The sequence below is a fragment of the Zalophus californianus genome, chromosome 12, assembly GCF_009762305.2.
Source record: "Zalophus californianus isolate mZalCal1 chromosome 12, mZalCal1.pri.v2, whole genome shotgun sequence".
Taxonomy (NCBI): domain Eukaryota; kingdom Metazoa; phylum Chordata; class Mammalia; order Carnivora; family Otariidae; genus Zalophus; species Zalophus californianus.
Genome location: NC_045606.1, coordinates 40,578,828 through 40,601,000, shown reverse-complemented (window position 1 = coordinate 40,601,000; position 22,173 = coordinate 40,578,828). Strand labels below are relative to the sequence as shown.

Here is a 22,173-nt window from a genome sequence, read left to right as displayed (position 1 = left end):
TGTTAAAAATACAAAACTGAATAAATTTGAAGATCTAAAAAAAAAAAAAACCCAAAAGAAGCAAATATACCAACCTTATATTATGGTGCTTCTGCATTTTATCATAAAATTTGGCTACTCTAAAATTATGCGACCTGACCACATTCCGCACTCTTCCTCATATTACTACACATAAAAAGATAATATGCCAAGCTTCAAGGAGACCAATTTAGCAAAAACTTGCAGATAAACAAAGCAAAAACAATCATCTTCTGTTAGACGAAAATATAAGGGTAACTAAAACTGTATAAATCTCAGTGTACACATTAAAATAATAGTACAACCACTGGTGTGTCATCAAAAAAAAAAAAAACGAAATTGTCATAGGTTAAATAAATCAAATAACACTGAGTATTTCCTGCTGGTTTTGTCTTTCACTTATATCATGGTGGTAGTTTTTCTCCAGGCTTTTGATCCTCCAACATGACTAAGATTATTTGCTCCAGAGATTAAGTCATGGACAAAACAAAAGGCAAACTTAAGAACTGGTGGTGAGCATGGGCAGAAACCTCAGCAGAAACTGCTGTTCAGGGAGCACCCATCCTGGGCCCAGGGCTGGGCTGCATATTTTACATAAATTCTCAGATATAAACATCATGGCAGCCCTACTGAGACCATGTCATCATCTTCCTTTCAGAGCTGAGGAAAACTGAAGCCCAGAGAGGTTAATTAACTCACCAAAGTCCCAGCTGGAAAGTCGCAGAGCTGAGATTCAGATCCAGATGTCTGATTCACTAGACAATAAGGGTTTCCCCTAAATTAACATATAAAAATTATACATTTTGGGACGCTTAACTCCTTTTTCTCCAGAAGACGTCAGGACTCTCAAAATGGTGTCGTACAGAACCTGGCAGGCAGGAGTGCAGACCAAGCCAAGAAAAGGATCACCTTCGTCGAGCAAGGCAGTTATCACGCCAGGAGAAGCAGCGCGGTCTGTGGGGAAAATGGACGTCTGATGACCTCTGGCCACCCCCGTTGTTTTCGGTTCATTTCCTAAGGCGAGGAGAGGGGAAGTGACCATCTCTTTCGGCGGCCACCGGAAGCCAGGCTCCAGGTTCCATGCTGGAAGCATCAGTAGGGGATGACACCGGCCTTCTGAACTGCGGCAAAGCTCAGAGAGACACAGTGACCCTCATCTCAACACACTGAGGAAAAAGTCTGTCACTTATTTTGCCCGTCACTCTATATGAAGACATTAAGAAACAATTTCAGGATTCAAAGAGAGAGAACTCTTTCTTAAAGAAAAGAATAAGATGTTTGGAAGAAACATTTATGGGAACTTGATTAGATGAAGAAAAATAGGTTCTCTGAAACAAAAACAAGTAAATAGGGGCTATCATGCACATCAGAAGGCCTGCGTCGATAAGATAATTTGAAGAGCACACTGGACTAAAATGAATAAAGACAACTAAATCTGAAAGTACTGAGTGAACAGATATGATCTAAATAAACAGAACTCTTCCAGATAAAAAGACAGAAGTAGAAACTCAGCAGGTAAGGAGGCACAGAAATCCACCGTCATCAAACTGGAAAGTGGAAAAATGGACCTGTGACCTAAAACCAATGGCTTAGCACAAGAGCTGGGACGTAGGAAGAAGACATGTAGAGATCTCAAAACTGAACTACAAAAATCCAAAGGGATCAGTCTCAGGAAGAGGATCTGAGCAGCAGACATCTCCAAAGACCACGCTTCTCAAGTCAGAATGTGTAATATTCACACTGGGAACCGAGGAGAGAAAGGACTAATTTATATCAGCGACATAAGTGCAGCCTGAACTAATAGCACTGAAAACCTCAATTGCAATCTGGAAAGCCCAAAAGAATGCAGTGAAGTCACTGGGAAGGACAGCACAAAAATCCAGCTGGCATATTTTACTAGAATATTCAAAAGATAACCCTCTCTCTCTCACCAAATGGCAAAGCTCTTTGTAATAAATACCACCATTTCTCCTTTACCAGGAGATAACAAAGATTTTATCGGAGAAAGCAATTCTCTAATCATGGACACACAATGAGAGATCCATTCCTGACTGGCACAAAATTTCAGGAACACAACTACTATGGCAAACTGTATGGGAGGGAATTCATGGGTGTTCCCAGGTCCTTCCAAACTGAATGAAGCAGGCTTTGGGGAAGAGTAAAACTTCAGGATCAAGATAATCAAAACCGCCTTTATAGGAATTCTGAAGATGAAGATATGGCATCTTAGCCATGGTTCTCCAAGAAATGTGTATAACAAACTAAGAGTGGACTTGGATGAAAAGTTTGCAGAAGGCTTCAGTATGTGCACAGGCATGTATATGTACACACACACACCTCATTGTACCTTAAAAAAATAACCTTTAAGTTACACCATTTTTCCTTCAAACCTGGTATCACGATGGGTTATCTCTAGCTATAATATCTGTGCCCTCAAGAGTGTTATGCTATCAATCACCCAATGTCAACTTTTCTCTTTGACTGACCTTGCAACAATATTCATTTAAGGCATAATCACTCTTCACAAATCACTGTCTATTAAACAGTAATTTATATGATGTGTTCCTGAAAATTTTTTTACACCACTGGTTTTATGAAACCCAAGTGTTCCATGGTTGAAGCCATTAAAATAACACCACCCTGTTCACAACAGATCATTAAGTACACTTTTAGGAGTATAAATAAAACACTTTATAATCATATATACTATGTAATACAATTCAAATTGAATGAAAATGCTTTTTAATATCAGAGTCTTAGGTCTTAGCTATTTCCTGAGCATTGTGGGAGATAGCAAAGCATTTTTAATTCATGCATTTGGGATTAAAAACATTGCTTTCTGAAAGAAAAAATAAAATTATCTGGCATACCATTTTGCTTCAAAAACAAAAAGATATATCATAAGATGATAATGCAAATTAATGGAAATGATAGGTAACTATTTCATTCTGAGGGGATGAATGGAAAATGAAAGATCACAAAAGCTTTTTAGGCTAGGCATTTACTCTCAGTATGGTGTGGTGAATGGCTTCCTTGTAACCATATTCCTCATGATCTTAAGTATTTATGACAAAACTTCAAATGTATGGTAATGATTCCATACTTCTCCATATAATAAAGAATAACAAATCTTTCTATTTTACTTAGGTGAAAGCCAAATAAGAAGAGAGGTTTACCTCTGAAAAGTAAAAGCACCAAAAGATAATTTCAAAAGCATAAGCTTCCTACATTCATGAACTTAAGAGTTCAAACCTAAAGGCCTTAGTTAAAATGAAAAATCTTAATAAGTAAAAGTTAGCTGCATCACCAGTCCAGGAACCACAGAGAATTTCTGGCAACTGACGGGAGATTCACATTCACACTAGGATAAATCTAATGGCTTAATTTCACCTAGCATTCCCAATTCACACTGTAGTAGACGAACTGCTGAGACTCCATGAGTGAACAGCAGTCTCCCCAGGATTACAGAACTAAGGACAGTATCTCAAAAGGAATGCTCTAATTAAGCCTATAGTTCTACACTAACTTTATAATAACTTTGATCATAATAATGTGGATCAAAAGCTTTTTTTTATAAGGTGGGGAAGAACAAAACTATACAATTAAAGCATACACTGCTAATTCTCAACTACAATCAAAAAAGAAAAGGCAAAGGTGATCGTAATCCTTTGAAGATGTAAGGAAATTACAAGTTCAGAATTACCTAAAACAGCCAGAAATTGCACTCATATTTTCTTCTCTAAAGAGAGATATTTGTAGAAACATAATTTTATCAGGAAGTGCGAAGTCTGTCTTGGCGTGTGGTAGCTGGATTCAAGAGATTTCCACGCTACTAATACAAATAGAGAAAGTTAAGCACATAAAATAGGTAAGTATGAACAACTCACATGTTTTCATAAACATTTAAAGAAAGGTTCAGTGACAAGTTGAAGATTAATACGGTATTTTAGCAGAATACCTAACTTCAACTGACATGACTGGCCAGTAGGAAACACTGCCCTGTAGTAATTTTGCACAGTGTCCGGCCAGCATACCAGCCTGTGTAGACATAATTACCACCAACTGCTATGTTTTCTGTGTACCATCCATTTCATATAATCATATTAATTTCAAAACATGAGCAATGTCTATTCTAACAAGAGGACCACAATTCTAATTTAGGAATATGAAATTTATATTGGTTTGCTTTGTTCTCTAGGATAACAATGTCATGGCTGGGTAAAAGATATTCCCTCTAAACCAATAAATATAATCGACAAAGGAAATGTACCAGTGAAACACCCAAAAATGTCAGCCTTCAGTGCATACTTATAGGCCAGAGTATCTTCAGAACTATACGCCAAGACCACTGATGTCTTTCTGGGGTTTAACTTGGCATTCACCCAACTACCCAGAGATTCTGGAGTTTCCTGCCAGATAAAGGACAAATATACCAACTGGGTATGGTGTGTTACTTGCTGCAGTTAAAAAAACAAAAAACAAAAAACAAACAAACAAAAAAAACAATGCCAGAGGGCAACACTCTTGGTCCACAAAAATGCCTGACATTTCTGGCTTAAGACCTTTTGGGTCTAATAAATAGCTCCATTTCTTAGGACAGAGGTTTCTTTCACTGATGGATTTATTAAATAAATAAGTAGTTCATCAGTTTACAGAATGTGTCATTTCACACAATTTACTATGAAAGAACTAGCAGGTGGCACTATTAAGATCCATCAGTAGTAGGAATTGTTTCATAGATGACCAACTCAATCTACATTTGGAACACTGCCATCCTTTATAAGGTTTTTCCATGTAACACATTCAAAGTTTTAGTGCACATCTACTCAGGGTGTTTATGAAATCCTTGTGCAACTTTAAACTTGACCTATCCCACTGAACTATATTTTATGGGACTGTGTTAAAACTGCTGTGTATTCATCCAGACCACATTCTTTAAAGGAACTTCAAGCCAGGATCATGAATGCAATTTATGAAATCACTCGGCAGCAGCTGGAGAATGTTTTCAATGAGGTGGAAAATCGGACTGAATGTTGGATCACCAAAAAATGGTGGCTATGTTGAAGTCTATAAATTTAAACTGCAATGTTAAAGTCTTATTCACGCTGATTTAAGTCATTTTTAATTTTTTTCTGTCACAAATACACAAAGATCAAGGTTTAAAGTTAACATGGAAATTTTAAAAAACACCCAAAATGGCTATGATGTTATATATTTCTATTAGAAATTTTACTATTTTTCCCATGTTAGAAGACTAATAGCAACTCATTAGAAAATGTTTTACAGCTAACATATATTTTGGAGATAACTGATTCTCCAACTGACTTCAACCACATTTTTAAAATTCTACTATTTATAAAGATACATATTTGTAAATAAGCCATTTCCTAATGGGTTGTGAAAGAGAAAAATCAGTATAAAAGAGACTGGTTAACATGTTAAAAGAGAGCGTGGTTAGATGCAAGGCAGTATCCTGGATTTGATCCCAGAACAACAAAAAAGACATTTATAGAGAAACTAGTAAAACCCAGATAAAGTCTGTGGTTTTGTTAATACTACTGTACTAATGTTAATTTCTTAGTTCTGACAAATCTACCACGGCTGTGTAAGATGTAGATGAAAAATACTTCTAAAATGCTCTGTGATATCTTTGCAATTTTCTGTACACTTAAAATTATTCCAAAATAAGAAGTTTATTAAGTTTTTAAAAATGTGATTAGAATATTTCTATCTATAATCTATAATAATATCTGTAATTACCTTTTTCTCTACCTTACCTATAATCACTGACTGGGACACATTTTATTTTCCAGAGTTCGCCAAAACATCTCCCATCACACATGTTCCTTAGCAACATTTCCCCATCAAGAGCTAGTATTTATTTCTCTATGCTCTGAATCTGGGAACACCCTGAGGCTCCTTGACCAAAAGAACATGGTAGAAGAGATGCTGTACCGGTTCCAGATCTTAGCTGGCTTGGTAGCTTCTACTTCCTGTGTCTCCAACCACTGATTCTTAGAAGCCAGCCACCATTCTATGAGAAACCCAAGTGATATGGAGAGGCTATGTATAGATAACCTTTTTCACAGCCTTAACTTGATCTAGCATCTACTGACGGTTATGTGAATAAGCCAGTCTGGACATCAAGCCCAGTCCAGCTTGGTAATGACTGCGACCCCAGCCAACACCTGATTACAACCACATGAAAGAGCCCAACCAAGAACAGCCCAGCTATGCCCAGTCAACCCACAGAACTATGAGAGATGATCACAAATTGTCATTTGATGCCACTAAATCTGGGTAGTTTGTTACACAGCAGAAGATAATGAGGACACCGGCAATTAACAAAAAGGAAGCTAATGCCCAGATGTGTATTCATGGAAGTGTTGGAAACAGAAGGTCTAGAACACAGAAGATCTGAAAAAATAATAATTTTTTCACTTTACTATTCTGTCTACTTCTTTCTCCTCACAGAATTTACTGATTACAGCAATTAAGGACGATAAGTAAATTTCAGAAAAAAATACTCAACTGGAACTTCATAGGAGATTCAACTTTTTTATGTTTACCAAAAGTCAGACATATCAGTTCACTAATGCCAATAAATATTTTCTTAGGAGGGACAAGAATTGGGGTGCCTGGGGGATCAGTCAGTTAAGCATCCAAATCTTGATCATGATCTCAGAGTCCTGGGATGGAGCCCCAGGTCCAGCTCCCTGCTCAGCAGGGAGTCAGCTTCTCCCTCTGCCCCTCCCCCGCACTCATGCTCTCCCTCTCTCTAATAAATAAAATCTTTAAAAAATAAAATAAAATTACATTCCAAAAAAAAGACAAATTATTTCAAATTTTTTTTTCTAATCAGTCTCTTTTTTGGGGGCAGTGCTACAGAATAAATGTTTGTGTCCACCCCGACCCCCACCAAATTCGTATGTTAAAACCCTAACCCCCAAGGTGATGGTTTTGGAGGTGAGGCGTTTGGGAGGTGATTGGGTCATTAGGGTGGAGTTTCATGAATGGGATTAGTGCCTTTATGAAAGAGACCCCAGAGAGGTCCTGTACCGCTTCCACCATGTGAGGACATGGCTAAAAGACAACCACCTATGAACCAGGAAGTGGTCCTTCACCAGACACCAAATTTACCAGTGCATCGATCATTGACTTCCAATCTCCAAAACCATAAGAAATAAATTTCTGTTGTTTATAAGCCACGCAGGTTTTTGGTAATTTCCGTATAGCACCCAAATGGACTAAGACAGGTAGCTTACAAATAAATAGGCAATTTAGCAAAAAGTCTTTTGGGTTATTTAATTGCCCTGAGCAAATTAAACACCCAGGAGTCTTTAACATAATACTCTAAAATGAAAAATATCCCAATCTTCTTGATTCTTACCTCTAAAAATATCTCTAGAAGGTATTTTTCCCCCTTCATCTCCACTGCTGCTAGTTCAGACTTCAACTTACCTCGACCATTACAAATAGCTCCCAAATATCCTCTGCGTCTCAAACCTGTTTCCTCTACAGACCATGTCCCGTACTGCTACCACAGCTCTGTTTTTTAAACATCTATTGGATTATTTTACTCCTTCCACTCAGAAGGAAAAAAAAAACTTTCAAAGTTTGATTTGAAAATCAAAGTTCACCAGTTTTAGTAGGATCTGCAAAGCCCCCACTTCCGCTCTCATGGCCGCCCTCTCCAGTCCCAACCCACTTTCAGGTATCACTTCTCGCTACATCTCATCAGGTTTTATTTGCTTTGAAAATCACCATTTTTCAATATTCTGCTTACGATTACATAAACTCGAATTTGATTGCTCCCAAGTTCTGTTTCTATGGTAAAATGCATGCTTATCATCACATGCCTGCTTCTGAAGCCTAACTATTCAGATCACCTGGCTCAGATCAGGAGTGGAGGAGAAAGGGATATCCAGTGTGCCTCTGAAGGGGTCAAACATGAGGATGTGGGCATATCTTTTTTCCTCTAAAAAAGGAATGCACCAGGCAAGTATGGATGCAATTAAAAATAAGGAGGTCTAAAGCTAGCAAAAGAAAGAGATGTTGGATGAGACACTATCATCTACTTAAAGTGAGGGCTAACGGAAAGCTCAAAAGGAAGTGAACATGTCTGTCAGCCTCCGTGGGCAGGTCAGCACAGTGGTTCTCAACCTTGGCTGCACATTAGAATCACCTGGGGATGTCTAATCCTGTGAAGTATACTCCAGGCCTACTACATCAGAATCTCTAGGGGTGGAACCAAGCCATTGGTAGGTTTTAGAACACCCCTAGGTGATTCCAATGGGCAGTCAAGGTTGACATCTACTCTGTGAAGACACAACTGATGAACAAGGAGCAAAGAAGAGTGCTCGCAGTTCAGGTAACTAGAAAGCTACCATACATTCTAGCGCCTATAAGCACAATTATTATTTTCTGTGGGAATGCTTCGTAGCCTGGGGGGAGGGGCAGATAAAGGGAAAGGTTGGGTTTATCCAGAGTTGAAAACTGGCAGGGATCAAAATAATTGAGAGACCGGATCTCACAGCATTGCAATGACTGACCATAGGCTCCAGACTGGATACGAAAAGAAGTCCAGAAATGGTGAGAGACTGAGCAAATAACTGTCAATTACACAAGCAGAAATGGTGGCATGCAAGAGGGGCCACTTGACTTCAGAGAATAGGATTTCTGGGTTTAAGATTTAAGATTCCAGGAGAAGCCCCATTCTGAGTGATTATATAATGTTGAGCAAGGCCATAGTGGAGAACTGCTAGAGTAGAAAAGGTAAAAATCATTGGCAGGCAAAGTCTTTGGAGAATAAGGGATTGAAGTCGGGGTGTTAGCTGGGGCATCACCACGGTTAACAGAGTCACCCAGACCACAGGAGCTGGGAAGGGGAGAGAGCCAAGTCCAGGGGCCAGGGAAAGTCTGGGGAACAATCTACAGCGAGAAGATGGCAGGTGGTATGAAGTTTGGAAGATGGCGTCCTTATTAATGATGTAGATGAGAAATGGACTGGAGTGGCAGTGTGGCAGCAGCAGAAGGAGAACCCTGATCCCAGAAGCCAAGTCCTAAGTATGTGAGAATGAGCAGCTTCCATGTGAAAGGGCTGAATCTTCTCAATTAAGGGGAAAAAAGGGAGGAGCATCTTTTCAAGCCATATTTGTTCATGTCCACTCACCCACAGCTCAATGATCATCCACGGTTTCCACTTCTCTTATGAGAAAGACATTAGCAGGGCCCACGAGGTCTAGTGTGAAGATCTGCCTGACTCCCTTGCCTCGTCAAGTTCCACACTCCCTCCTGGCTCTCTGCACATCAGCTTACAGGCCTTTTTTCCAATTCCTCCAAGTGCTGTTTGCCCTCCCACCAGAGAGCCATTATGATTTGTTGTTCCCTCCGTCTCCCCTCCTCTCTCCATTCAGTTAACTCTTATACATGTTTCCATTCCAGCTCAAATGTTACTTAGGGAAGGCTTCCTCAAACTTCCACACACAGTCATCTGCTCTCATAGCACTTATTGATGCTGTAGTTTTACACTTATTCAGGTGATCACATAATTAAAGTCTGTCTCTCCAACTGGACTGTCAGTTCCAGGAGGGCACAGACTGCATTATCATATTCACTGCTTATTCCCAATACCTAGAGAAGTAACTGGCATACGGTAGACCCACTAGAAATGCTGTTGAATGAGTGGATATGCAAACGAACGGTGAAAAGGCACTAGATGGAATCTTGATATTATTCTTCTAGCAGCCAAAGATAACACTCCTTGAGTGCTTCCCAAATGGGAGATATGGCCACTCATTTAATCAATGCAGCAACTTCTAAAATAGGCTTTATCATCCCAATTTTATAAATGAGGAAAATGGCACTCAGTGAAATGAAATTACTTACCTGTCATCCCCCACCAGAGAAGTGCCAGAGCCAGGATTTCCCTAGGGAGAGGTACTCTACCTCTATGTAAAGCCGGCAACAGGGGTATCTAGAGTGAAGGCCAAGGTATTGCTCAAAACAGCAACTCTAGATGTGTACACATCTCTGAACCTGTATCAGTGTGACTGGCTTCAAGCTGGTGCTTTTCACCGTGATATCTTACAATAGAATGGAGGTCCCAAGGGTTGCAAACTGGGTCAATGGAAGAGAATACATTTGGATGGGGAGCTCAAACAAATCACTGAGAGGACAGGTAGCCAAAATCCTCATGGGCAGTCCCAAAAGATCAGAGGAGAAGGAGGCAGCACAAGAAGTTGATTCACTGACTCGCAGAGATCTTCCCCGAGATGGGAGTTCTCATTCCAGTGAAAGTTCAGGAAAGGTAACCAGTTCCTGCTGATGACAAAGTCTCTTCCGTATTTTATGGGACAAAACTCTGAAATCACCATTTAGTTCTTACTCAAATATATGACCTTCTTTTAAGGAAAAACTGGGTTGTAATGGCAGGAGCCCCCTGCATAACTTGAGGTGATGCCTAAGTAGAGTGCTTTTCGGTGGGGAACAGTAGTGAACTGGGCTCCCCGACATCGCAAACCGATTTCCAACGTGCCCACAATGCCAGGTCCAAAGCACACGAACCTCTAGACACACAGAGTACGTGAGAAAAGAAACTTCAATGTTTTCCTTCTAATCTAGTTTTGGTCAAAATCCAAATAAGAGACATTCGCATGCCTTAGTAGTTTCCTAGGACTGCCACAAAAAGTACCACAAACTTGGCGGACTAAAATGATAGAAATTTATTCTCTCACAATTCCGGAGCCTGAAGTCTGAAATCAGGGGTCAGCAGGGTTATGTTCTCTCTGTACTCTCTCGGGGAGAACACTTCTTTGCTTCCTTCTAGCTTCTTCCAAGGACTGCCTAGGTTGCTGGCAATCCCTGGTGTTCTTTGGCTTGTAACTTCCTCACTTCCAGTCTCTGCCTGCATCACCACATGGCCGTGTGTGTGCGTGCGCGCGTGCGCGCATGTATCTCTTTTCCAAATTTCCCTCTTCTTATGAGGACACTGTCATCAGATGGAGTTTCACTCTAATGAACATGACCTCATCTGAATCTGATTACATCTGCAAAGGCTCTATTTCCATATAAGGTTATAATTCAAAGGTACTAGAGGTTGGTAGGTCTTTTTTTTTGTAAATAAATTCCCTTATTTTTTACATTAGTTAATATTCAATTAATTTGTGTGCTTAGAAGCACACAAATCCTAATTAGTACAGGAAGACCTAAAGAAAGTATTCCAATATTCTCACTTTTAAAAATAAACATGTTGGGGCGCCTGGGTGGCTCAGTCGTTAAAGGTCCACCTTCGGCTCAGGTCATGATCTCAGGGTCCTAGGATCGAGCCCTGCATCTGGCTTCCTGCTCGGCAGAGAGCCTGCTTCTCCCTCTCCCACTCCCCCTGCCTGTGTTCCCTCTCTTATTGTCTCTCTCTCTGTCAAATAAATAAAATCTTAAAAAAAAAAATAAACATGTTAACTCTAATGGAACAAATAAAAATAAACACCTGTATCTCTAAGGAAAATCACCATAATCAATTGGAAATTTAGCCAGCTACTAGATAAGTGGAAAAAAATCCCTAAAATAATAAGGCATATAAAAATCTGTACCCCCACACCTTTCCCTTAACCCCTGAAAGTCTTTTTTTTTCTTGTTCTTTCCCCTTAGTTTTGTTGAGATACAACTGACCAACAAGATTGTATTGGTTTAAGGTATACGACATAATGATTTGATATATGTGTATATTACAGAATGATTACCACAATACGTTCAGTTAACATCTATTACAGGAGACACAAATCAAGCTGCAACACACGCTAACCACTCATTCCTCCAGGTAGTCCGAAGTCCAGCTTCCTACAAATTCAGATTACCAGAATGCGGCATACTTGCATTCAATTCACTTCACTGAAGGCTTTAGTTCATCAGTAAAATGCCCTTTATATTAAAAGTTTAAATAAAACTATACGAACTAATATATTGGCTTCTTCTACAAAACCACAACTGAACACAATAATCATTTTTTTTCAAAAAGTCTTTATAATGACCATGAGAAAAGTTTATTTGTCCTGATGATAATGAAAAGTTTTCTTTTCTTTGCATTAGGAAGCTTAGTAGTTTATACTATAGTAGTATATTTAACAGTCTTTTTTTTTTTAAAGATTTTATTTATTTATTTGAGAGAGAGAATTAGAGAGAGAGAGAGCATGAGGGGGGTAGGGTCCGACAGAGAGGCAGACTCCCTGCTGAGCAGGGAGCCCGATGCGGGACGCGGGACTCGATCCCGGGACTCCAGGATCACGACCTGAGCCGAAGGCAGTCGCTTAACCAACTGAGCCACCCAGGCGCCCTATTTAACAGTCTTATACTATCATACCATAGTAATCTGGGTCAGCAATTCTCAAATTTTGGTTGTATCAAAATTACCGTGTGGGAGGGATGCGGAGGGAGATGATTAAAATAGGTGCCAAGACTCACACCTAACCTATAAAATCAGAATTAACGGGGATGAAGCCCAGGCATATGCATTTCTGACAAGCATCCAAAGTGATTCTGATGTACACAAAATGTGAGTACCACCAGGTGAGGTTTTTTTCACTTCCTTTCCTCCCTTTATTCTCAGGGGTGTATAGATTGCAACTTCTATTTCAATGGTCTTAGGGAGTTCATGTTCTTTATTGCAAACTATATATTTTTATATTTAAATTTAATATTAATAAGCAGTTTCTAAGCATTCTACCTCTGAACTATTCATCTGAAATAATACTTGTGACTATATTTTAGGTCCAATTGCATTTTTCCCCCATACATTCTCAAACAGATGGCTTTATTCATTCCCACCATGTCCCTCAGTAGTACACTGCAAGAAACTATTATTCTCTTCAAAGATGAAAAATAAAGGCTCGAGTCCAAGTCAAACTGACTATTTATTAAACACCTTTAATGTTCAAGACACTGTTGAATATCATCTCATCAGGACAGGTTATATAGCTAAGGAGGTACATCTCTGAATATGGAAAGGTTAGTGTTTCACTGAAACACTCCCCAGCCCACCGACTCACCATCTCCTGCATGCACAGAATTCAATAGTCTGAACAGTTTAATTATAGTAATTGATCAGTATAAGTAGTTGTGAACAATTTGGAATAAGAGCTCCAAGTTCAAGTACTTTCTTCTTTTCACATTATTTTTCTCATCTTCGTTTCACATGTAAAAACGAATTAAAATCTCTCAAATTTAAGACTATAAAGTACCACAAAGAACTACAGTCACTAAGGTGGAAAAAAAAAGATACTGGTTTCCATGGCCTTCTACAGTTGAAACTATGTGAAAAATTATTTCGTTGGTTTGAAGTCCTTTGTGAAATCCCTTGCGAGACTCAACTGTTGACTGTGGTTAGAATACACTCAAAAGTATAATCAGATTGCATCATCGCCATCACCTGCTCAGAGGCAAGTTGAAGAAACATGTGCTCATGAGGCTGAGGCTGCCTTATTGTCCTACACTCTCATGTGGGCTTGCCAGAGAGATTAGTCACCAGTTTGCAGCTGGTTTCAAATTCAGTTGCTGTGATCCAAGTGCAGATGCCGTGGCTTACCCTAATTATACTGCTCCAGTTTAATCTTTCCACTTGTAGCATACTATATACTGGATCGAATTCAAGACTCTGAAAATTGGTTTCAAACAGAAGACACTTCAAAATCACACATTCATGACCCTCCCCTACAGCCTGCTAATCATATTTCATCACTGTATCTTTGGGATTTTCTGAGTCTGTCCCAAAGGTGTCTATAGCTACCTCACCCATCACTGACTCTCGTTAACAAAAAGGCAGGAAAATCTGTTCTTAAAAAAAAACAAATGATTTTTTTTAAATAAAATAAAAGTTCTGTCAGCTCCAGAGGTACTTTTTATATTTAAAAACATTTCCAGTTTCTCCTTACTTGGAATTAAACATACTAGAGCAAATACTACAGAAATTAATCTTAGTCACTGGTTTCTAAATTTGACTGATGGCCAAAATCACCCTAGAGGCTTTAAAAAACACCCAATAGATTTCCCCCTCTATATATTGGACCTACTGAGTCATAATTTAAAGAGGTTTCTTTTAAACTTAATCCATAAATAAAGCTTATGCTGGTGCTGCTTCTAAGAGAAAGAAAGAACAGATTTCTGCCTATCTCAGGCAGGTCTTTTTGCTGCCTGTTACTGTCTACATTTCATAAATGCCCTTGTGTCAAGAATGATGTCTGTACAAGGAAATGGGGTAAAACAGAGCTCTTAAACAAAAAAAGAAAAACCCTAGCATCACAAATCCATAGAAGATAATTAGACAAGGGGCTCCAAGAAGGTATTTGTGGATGCGAAGAAAAATGACGATGGGTAAAACACGTATTTCCAAATAGTCATAATTTATAAGCTGTCTGTTTCAATTTGTTGGATACATGTAGTTTTTTTCTCCAAGATAACTTAAAAGTACGGTTTTGAAGGTATACATCTTAAACTTCAGATTATGTATTTCTACTCTCTTGTTTCTTAATAATGCCTTCATATAAAATATATGAACTAATATATTGGCTTCTTCTATAGAACCACAACTGAACACAATAATCATGTTTTTTCAAAGTCTTTATAATTACCATGAGAAAAGTTTATTTGTCCTGATGATAATGAAAATTTTTCTTTTCTTTGCATTAGGAAGCTTAGTAGTTTATATTATAGTAGCATATTTAGTAGTCTTATACTATCATAAGTATGTTTGTGGTAAACAAAAGACAACCTATGCCTTCACCACACACACCATATCATGTATGATATTATAAAAAAATTAAAATACTAAAACAGATGTAAAGCATCTTACAAGAAATTCACATCAGTATATTTCAAAATACCACTGGGGATACAAATAACACATTCAAGTTATACTGAACACATTATCTGAAAAAAAAAAATCACTCTTAAATTCTGCAGTATTTCTCCTTCCCAAATGAATGATGTCAGTTTTACTCTATTATCTGATCTAAAATTTAGAATTTGTTTATTATATAGAAATATGAAGTTAAACACTCTGCTGGAGCAGGTTATTAAACACGGTGCTAAAACAATCAATCACTGTGTCAATTCTAAAAGCTGGATTTCGCTAAAGTCAAAAAGGTACACAACTATGATAAATAGAATCTACTATACTTTCAATTACTCTGTTTAATGTTTTAAAATAACCAGTAAACATCAAGTTTAGTTAACAGCCAACTTTTTATTTATTTATTTATTTATTTATTTATTTATTTGACAGAGAGTGAGAGAGGGAACACAAGCAGGGGACGTGGGAGAGGAAAAAGCAGGCTTCCCGCGGAGCAGGGAGCTTGATGGACCCCAGGATCACGACCTGAGCTCTGAAGGCAGACGCTTAACGACTGAGCCACCCAGGTGCCCCAATAGCCAACTTTCCTAAACAGACCTTCCCATGACAGAATATGTTAATCTGACAATTACTTATGGTCAGTTATAAACTTAAGCATACATAGCAGTGATGAGATTTACACAAAATCTTAAGGTCAAATTTCAAATTTATTCTCTCATCCTGACCCCAGTTCCTGACCCATACTATTACAAATTAATTTCTTTGTTATTTAATATTGATTTTATTTGTTCAAAATATAACACAAGTTGTCCTACAATACTCCATATTGTCAGTTCCCTAGAGTGGGAAAAATAGATGGATTAAATGAAGTGGAGGCCATCTTATCCAATGTGATTGGAACTATTTATTTCATAAACATTCAGTTAAATGGGAAATCATTTAAAAATGCATACCTTCAACATTACCTTTTAATTCAAAACAAATAAATCATATCCATTTAGGAAAGTACATAATTTGAAGTTACTTAGAAAAACTACAATTTTTCCTGGCATTGTCTCTTTCCGTCATATGGTATTACTGACTGCTGATTCAGACTGTTATTCAGTACAACATACAACTATTTCTAGGGCATCTGTAACTATGACATAGTAATTTTTGGCGCTGGATTGCTCTTACCTCCTCCCTCTCTTCATATTTAGATCCAGCCTTTTCGGTCACAACCTATATGCTTTCTGCATCATCCATGACTTCAATCAGAGAAAGACATTCATCATATGATTTCACTGGTATGAGGAATTCTTACTCTCAGGAAACAAACTTGAGTGTTGCTGGAGTGGTGGGGGGTGGGAGGGATGGGGTGGCTGGGTGATAGACATTGGGGAGGGTATGTGCTATGGTGAGCGCTGTGAATTGTACAAGACTGATGAATCACGGATCTGTACCTCTGAAACAAATAATACATTATATGTTAAAAAAAAAAAAGAAGATAGCAGGAAGGGAAAAATGAAGGGGGGGAAATCGGAGGGGGAGATGAACCATGAGAGACTATGGACTCTGAGAAACTAACTGAGGGTTCTAGAGGGGAGGGGGGTGGGGGGATGGGTTAGCCCGGTGATGGGTATTAAGGAGGGCACGTACCGCATTGAGCACTGGATGTTATATGCAAACAATGAATCATGGAACACTACATCAAAAACTAATGATGTACTGTATGGTGATTCACATAACATAATAAAAAAAAAAAAAAAACCAAAAAAACTGTCTCTTACTTTACCAAATGTTAGTCTCTTACTAATGGACAAAAGCCTACAATTTGTCTGAGATAACCAAAAACACATAAACAACAACAATGAACTATGTCCTTCGGTATCTCATAATTCAGAAGATTCTCAAGTCATAGTTTTCACCAAAGTTTAGTAAGTGCTTCGATGGAGATTTTGCTCTGTGCCCTCACTATACCTACTATTTTTTAAATGTTTGATGTTATCTATTATATGACTGCTAGCTCTGTCTTACACTTGTTTTCCAAATTAAAATTCAAACCTCATTTTTTCCTATCTCTGAACACTCCAGAATCTTCTGATTTGAAGTTTACAGCAAGGACTTTACATTTGATGGCAAACTAGGGCTTTTAGGTCACTTTCTCAAAGATCCCAAGGACAGGGAAGGGAAGAAACCTAAAGTACAGGGAGAACACTCATTTCAGGTAAATTTATTTTCGAGTGCTTCTATGCTGAAGGTACATATTAATGGGGGAAGATTTTATAAATAATTTAGAGAGTCCATTAGGTAAAACACTAAAAGATATATAATGTATATTATTCTAAAGTTCTAGGATTTGTGAATTTGCCTGTAACACAAACTATAGCTTGTTAGTTCTAGTTGCATTGCTGTCTATGGCTACTATACCTCTTTGACTTTTTGTACTTTACTGCCCCATGCTTTGCTTTTCTATGTCATCATTTTGGAGAACTGTTTCAACTACATGGCATAACTGGTCTGCAATAAAACTGTCATTACCAATAAAAAGACAAGTCATTTGTAAGTTTTTGAGCAACAGGTTGATCAGAAGACAATCTCTCCCTACAAGCGCCCAACACCCAACAGCTGACTTTTCCCCAACTTTCCACCCATCTGTTCTTGCTTTAACATTCCCACACAGGGAAGATTTGGGGCCAAGGCCCATATTTGCAGAAAAGCCACCCGATTAGAGTTCTGAGCCTTTCTTAGTAAGCCCAACACATAATTCACTGTATACAACCTCCGATTTGTTTTGTAGCAGATGAGAACTTAAAGATATTTGCAAATCAGTCTGATGCATAATCCTAGATTCTTTTTATAAGCTATCTCAGCCATATCTAAATTGATAGCTCTTTCTTTTTCCTTTTTAGCAATTAAGCTATGGATTATTTTCAAAGCACCTAACTATGTTTTTGTAGAAATAATTACCTCTTCGATACTCGTCTATTTTTGAAATTAAATTGTGCAGTTACAGGAACAAACACCCATGTCTGGGAGCAAAAGTGTGACACATGGACAGGACACCAATCTGCCGGAGGAGCATAAGCATGTCTGCTCACCATGGAAGGGCCTATACACTGCCAATGTTTACGGCTTCATGGAAAAGTAGAATATTGATCAATTTGCAAACTCAACGTAAGTGGAGGTCAATTAAGACTTCCCTTCTAGACTATCCTTTGAGGAAAACATGGGTCCCCTCTTTTCCAAAGTAATGGACAAAAGAGGCACTGAAATGTAAGCAAAGGTATTTTGGAGGAAATTAGAGAAAAATAAAATTTGACTTTCCAAGTCTTTGTCAAGGACCAATCCTATACTTCCAATTCTTATTTCAAAGACACTCTTGTATCATCATATTTTTAAATAAAGGTTTTGGGAAAAAATTCGTGCATACGTAATTAAATAATAAAAGTCTATCACAGGATTTTTAATGTTTAATCTCATTTTTTTAAATTTTATTTATTTGAGAGAGAGAGAAAGAGAGCAGATGCAAGCAGGGAGAGGAGCAGACAGGAGGGAGAGAAAAAGCAGACTTGGCATTGAGAGTGTAATAGCCCTGAACTGGGCTGGATCCCAGGACCCCGAGATCATGACCTGAGCAGGAACCAAGAATCAGACACTTAACCAACTTAGCCACCCAGGTGCCTCACAGAATTTTTCAATAGAAATTTTTACTTAATGAAACAAAACTCATTTTTCCAATAAGATATACAATAAATGCAATATTTCCATCTTGATATAGATAATATTGTATTTTCATTAATAATGAAATCTGACAATCAGAACTCTACCAAACTAAAATAGCTACTGTTAACTATCCACAAAGCTGTAAACAGCACAGAAGAACATACAAATGCTAACATAAACAGGTAAAAACCTCTCCATTTTAATTTAATTGGGTTACTATTCTTCAACAACAAAAGCTTCATCTAATGTATTACTTTAATGAATCAAAAATGAAGATGGAAAGAATTTTAGCAACAAAAATTAAGAATTCGTGAATGGAATTTCTAACAGTATTCACAGAATAGACACGTTTAACTTGAGGCTTTAATGATTCCAGAAAAACTCAAAAAGCCCAGCTCACAAGAGTACACAGCTGTTTGGAAGACTGAATGAAATCAGATACGTCACTGTGCTCTGAAATGTTTAAAGCACTGGGAAATATCAGGCTTTCTTACTAATTAATATATATTAATTAACTTCATGATGTAGGACTTCTTTAATAAAGATCTTAAAATTTGTATTTTAGGATTTTTTGAAATTTTCAACAATGACAGCTTTCTGAAAGGTATCCTAAGTAGTCTTAATAAATGTGGGTTCAGTAGAATGTTCAGTTTTACAAAATCCTCCATGAAAAAAAGGAGTTTTATGCCAGTATGGAAAATGCTGAATACTGTAAATCCAGGTAGATATTATCAAGACTAATAGGTTTAAGACGAAGAACTTCTTGCAAACATCTTTAGCCATTTTAAGCCAAGCATTTCCCAAACTTAGTTTAAACAACTATTAACATCCTCCCAAAGCAGTAAATGTAAATGATTCCAATTTAACTCAAATATTACTGTCTTCTCTTATTCTGTCCCAATATGAAACATTTTAGATCAATTTTACATTTTTTGACCTATTTACCTTTTGTCCTCTATGTTATATACAACATGCTTTCACCACTAATTCTAGGTAAAATATGTATCTATATTAAACTACATGTTAAAAACCAGCAATGGAGTCATCTAAAATCCAATTAAATAAATCAAGAAGGTGATAATCAAGTGCATAAAAGAAATAAAAATCAAATGTCAAAATAGCATTCATAACACTAGAACAATGGTCTTCTTAGAAAAACAATAAATATTTGAGATTTATGAGATAGGAGACAATAAACAGACCAAACCCAGGACTTACAAACCTTGAGTTGTTAAAAACAGCTTTTGTAACAGCAGATTTTTCTTCCAAGCTGTCCATACTCTAAAGTACTAAAAAGGTAAGTGGAATATAAAGATCCACCAAAATAGAATTTATCTTCACAGAACTTAAAAATTATCCCTTTCCCCCCAAAATATTCTATAAATGTCAGGTGGTGGGCTGTGAATCAAATCTCAACACATTTAAAGATTATCATTTGGGCCACATTTCCTGACCACAATGCATTAAATTAAAAATCTCTACCAAAAAGATAACCAAAACAAAATATCTCATATACTTGGAAATCTTAAAATATTTTTTGAAGGTTTTATTATTTATTTGAGAGAGAGAGAGTGAGAGAGAGAGAGCACGAGCTAGGAAAGGGGCACAGTGAGAGGGGCATAGGAACAGAGAGAAGCAGACTCCTCACAGGGCAGGGAAGCCCGATGTGGGGCTCTATCCCAGGACCCTGGGATCATGACTTGAGCTGAAGGCAGTTAACCAACTGAGCCACCCAGGAGCCCCAGAAATCTTAAAATATTTTTAAATAACTCAGCAATGAAGTATAGAAATTGAAAAATATACAAAACTGAAAACTAGTGGAAATAATACAAATTAAGTTGGAAGCTGCTAATTAGCATTTGAAGGGAAATACAGAGCATTTTAATGACTATATTAGAATATTAAAAAGCTAAAAATTGATGAGCCAAAAGTAAGCCAACCAGCCTAAGAAGTCAGAATGAGACTAACAAAATAAATCCCAAAGAAAATGGGGAAAAAACTGAGGTAGAAACAAAAAACAATGAAATAGGATATAAAAATGCAACAGAGCGGAATAATAAATTCTAAAGTCCATCTTCAAAAGGACTAAACAAAAAAAAGAAAGAAAAGACTAAGCAAAAAATAACAAGGGAATAAGCAGATGATATTAGTGGGAGAAATACAACATAACAACAAAAATCCTAGAGATCAAAAAAGAAGATGTTATTTTAAAAAACTCTCTGGCAATAAATTATGAAGTTTTTTTTTAAATGAGCAATCTTTTATGAAACTATAACTTATATATTGACTCCATAGACCAGTTGGTAATTATTAATAAATTCACTCAGTAGTTCAAAAGCTACCTACTAAAGAAACACCAGGTCCAGATTAATTTTATAAGTGAATTCTATTAAAATCAAGTCTTACACAAATTTTTCCAGCAAATTGTTTTAAAAATAAAGAATACTTCCGACTTCATTTAATGAGTCTAACATAACCCTGAACCAAACTTTTCAGATGGCACAAGAATGGAAAATTACAAATTTCACTCATAAAATTGTGTTGCAAAATCTCAAGCCAAATATAAGCTAAATGAATCCAGTAATTTATTTTTAAAATATCAAAAATAAAATATACTTTGACTTTACTTCAGGAATGGAAAGTTGTTTATACATTAAGGATTAAATGCAAAAAATTACTTGATGAAGAGATCTAAAAAAAGGCATTTAATTCGGAGGGGGAGACGAACCATGAGAGGCTATGGACTCTGAAAAATAAACTGAGGGTTCTGGGGGGGGGGGCGGTGGGAAGATGGGTTAGCCTGGTGATGGGTATTAAGGAGGGCACGTTCTGCATGGAGCACTGGGTGTTACACGCAAACAATGAATCATGGAACACTACAGCAAAAACTAATGATGTAATGTATGGTGATTAACATAACAATAAAAAGGCATTTAATAACACTCACTGCCCATTTATATTTAAAAAACCCTTATAACAAATAAGAGTAACCTGGTAAACAGTATATATTGTATTTACTAGTTAAACTAATTGCAAACATTATAAGCATTCTCTTCACAATCAAAAATGGAAAAAAGATGCTTGTTTTCACATTTCAACACACTAGCCAAGACCCTAGATAACACAATGAGAATAAAAAACAAAAGCCATAACGACTGCAAAGAAAGAAACAAACCTCATTATTCAGTGTTCATGATTACCTACTTAGAAAATCCAGAAGAATCTAACGATGAATTATTAGAAATAAAAACTTTATCAAGATGGTCATAAAAATCAACTACATGTTTTTATACTAAAAACAAACACAAAATGTAATCTTTAAAAAGAAAACATTTTCAGAATGACAACATAGGAAAATCCATGTACCCACCATTCAAGAAAAAGAATTTACTTAACCTTGAAGTTGCCCATCTCACTGTCCCCTCACCCCTACTTCAGAGGTAAATTCTCTCCAAATTCTGTGTTTCTCAGTCTCTTTTTTAATACTGTTACCATATTTGTTTATATCCCTAGTTTAGCTTTAGATGTTTTAGAACCATATATTAACGGACTCACAATGACGATGTATATACAATATTCTTGAGCAATTTGCCTTTCTCATTCAACAT

The 22,173-nt window shown here is 37.2% G+C and overlaps 1 protein-coding gene and 1 pseudogene across 1 annotated transcript in view; one reads left to right on the top strand and one right to left on the bottom strand.

Moving 5' to 3' along the window:
- Nucleotides 1-22,173, bottom strand: part of UMAD1 (UBAP1-MVB12-associated (UMA) domain containing 1) — a 214,447-nt gene that overhangs the window by 132,724 nt on the left and 59,550 nt on the right. The window lies entirely within an intron of this gene.
- LOC113911797 lies at nt 1,434-2,158 on the top strand (annotated as a pseudogene).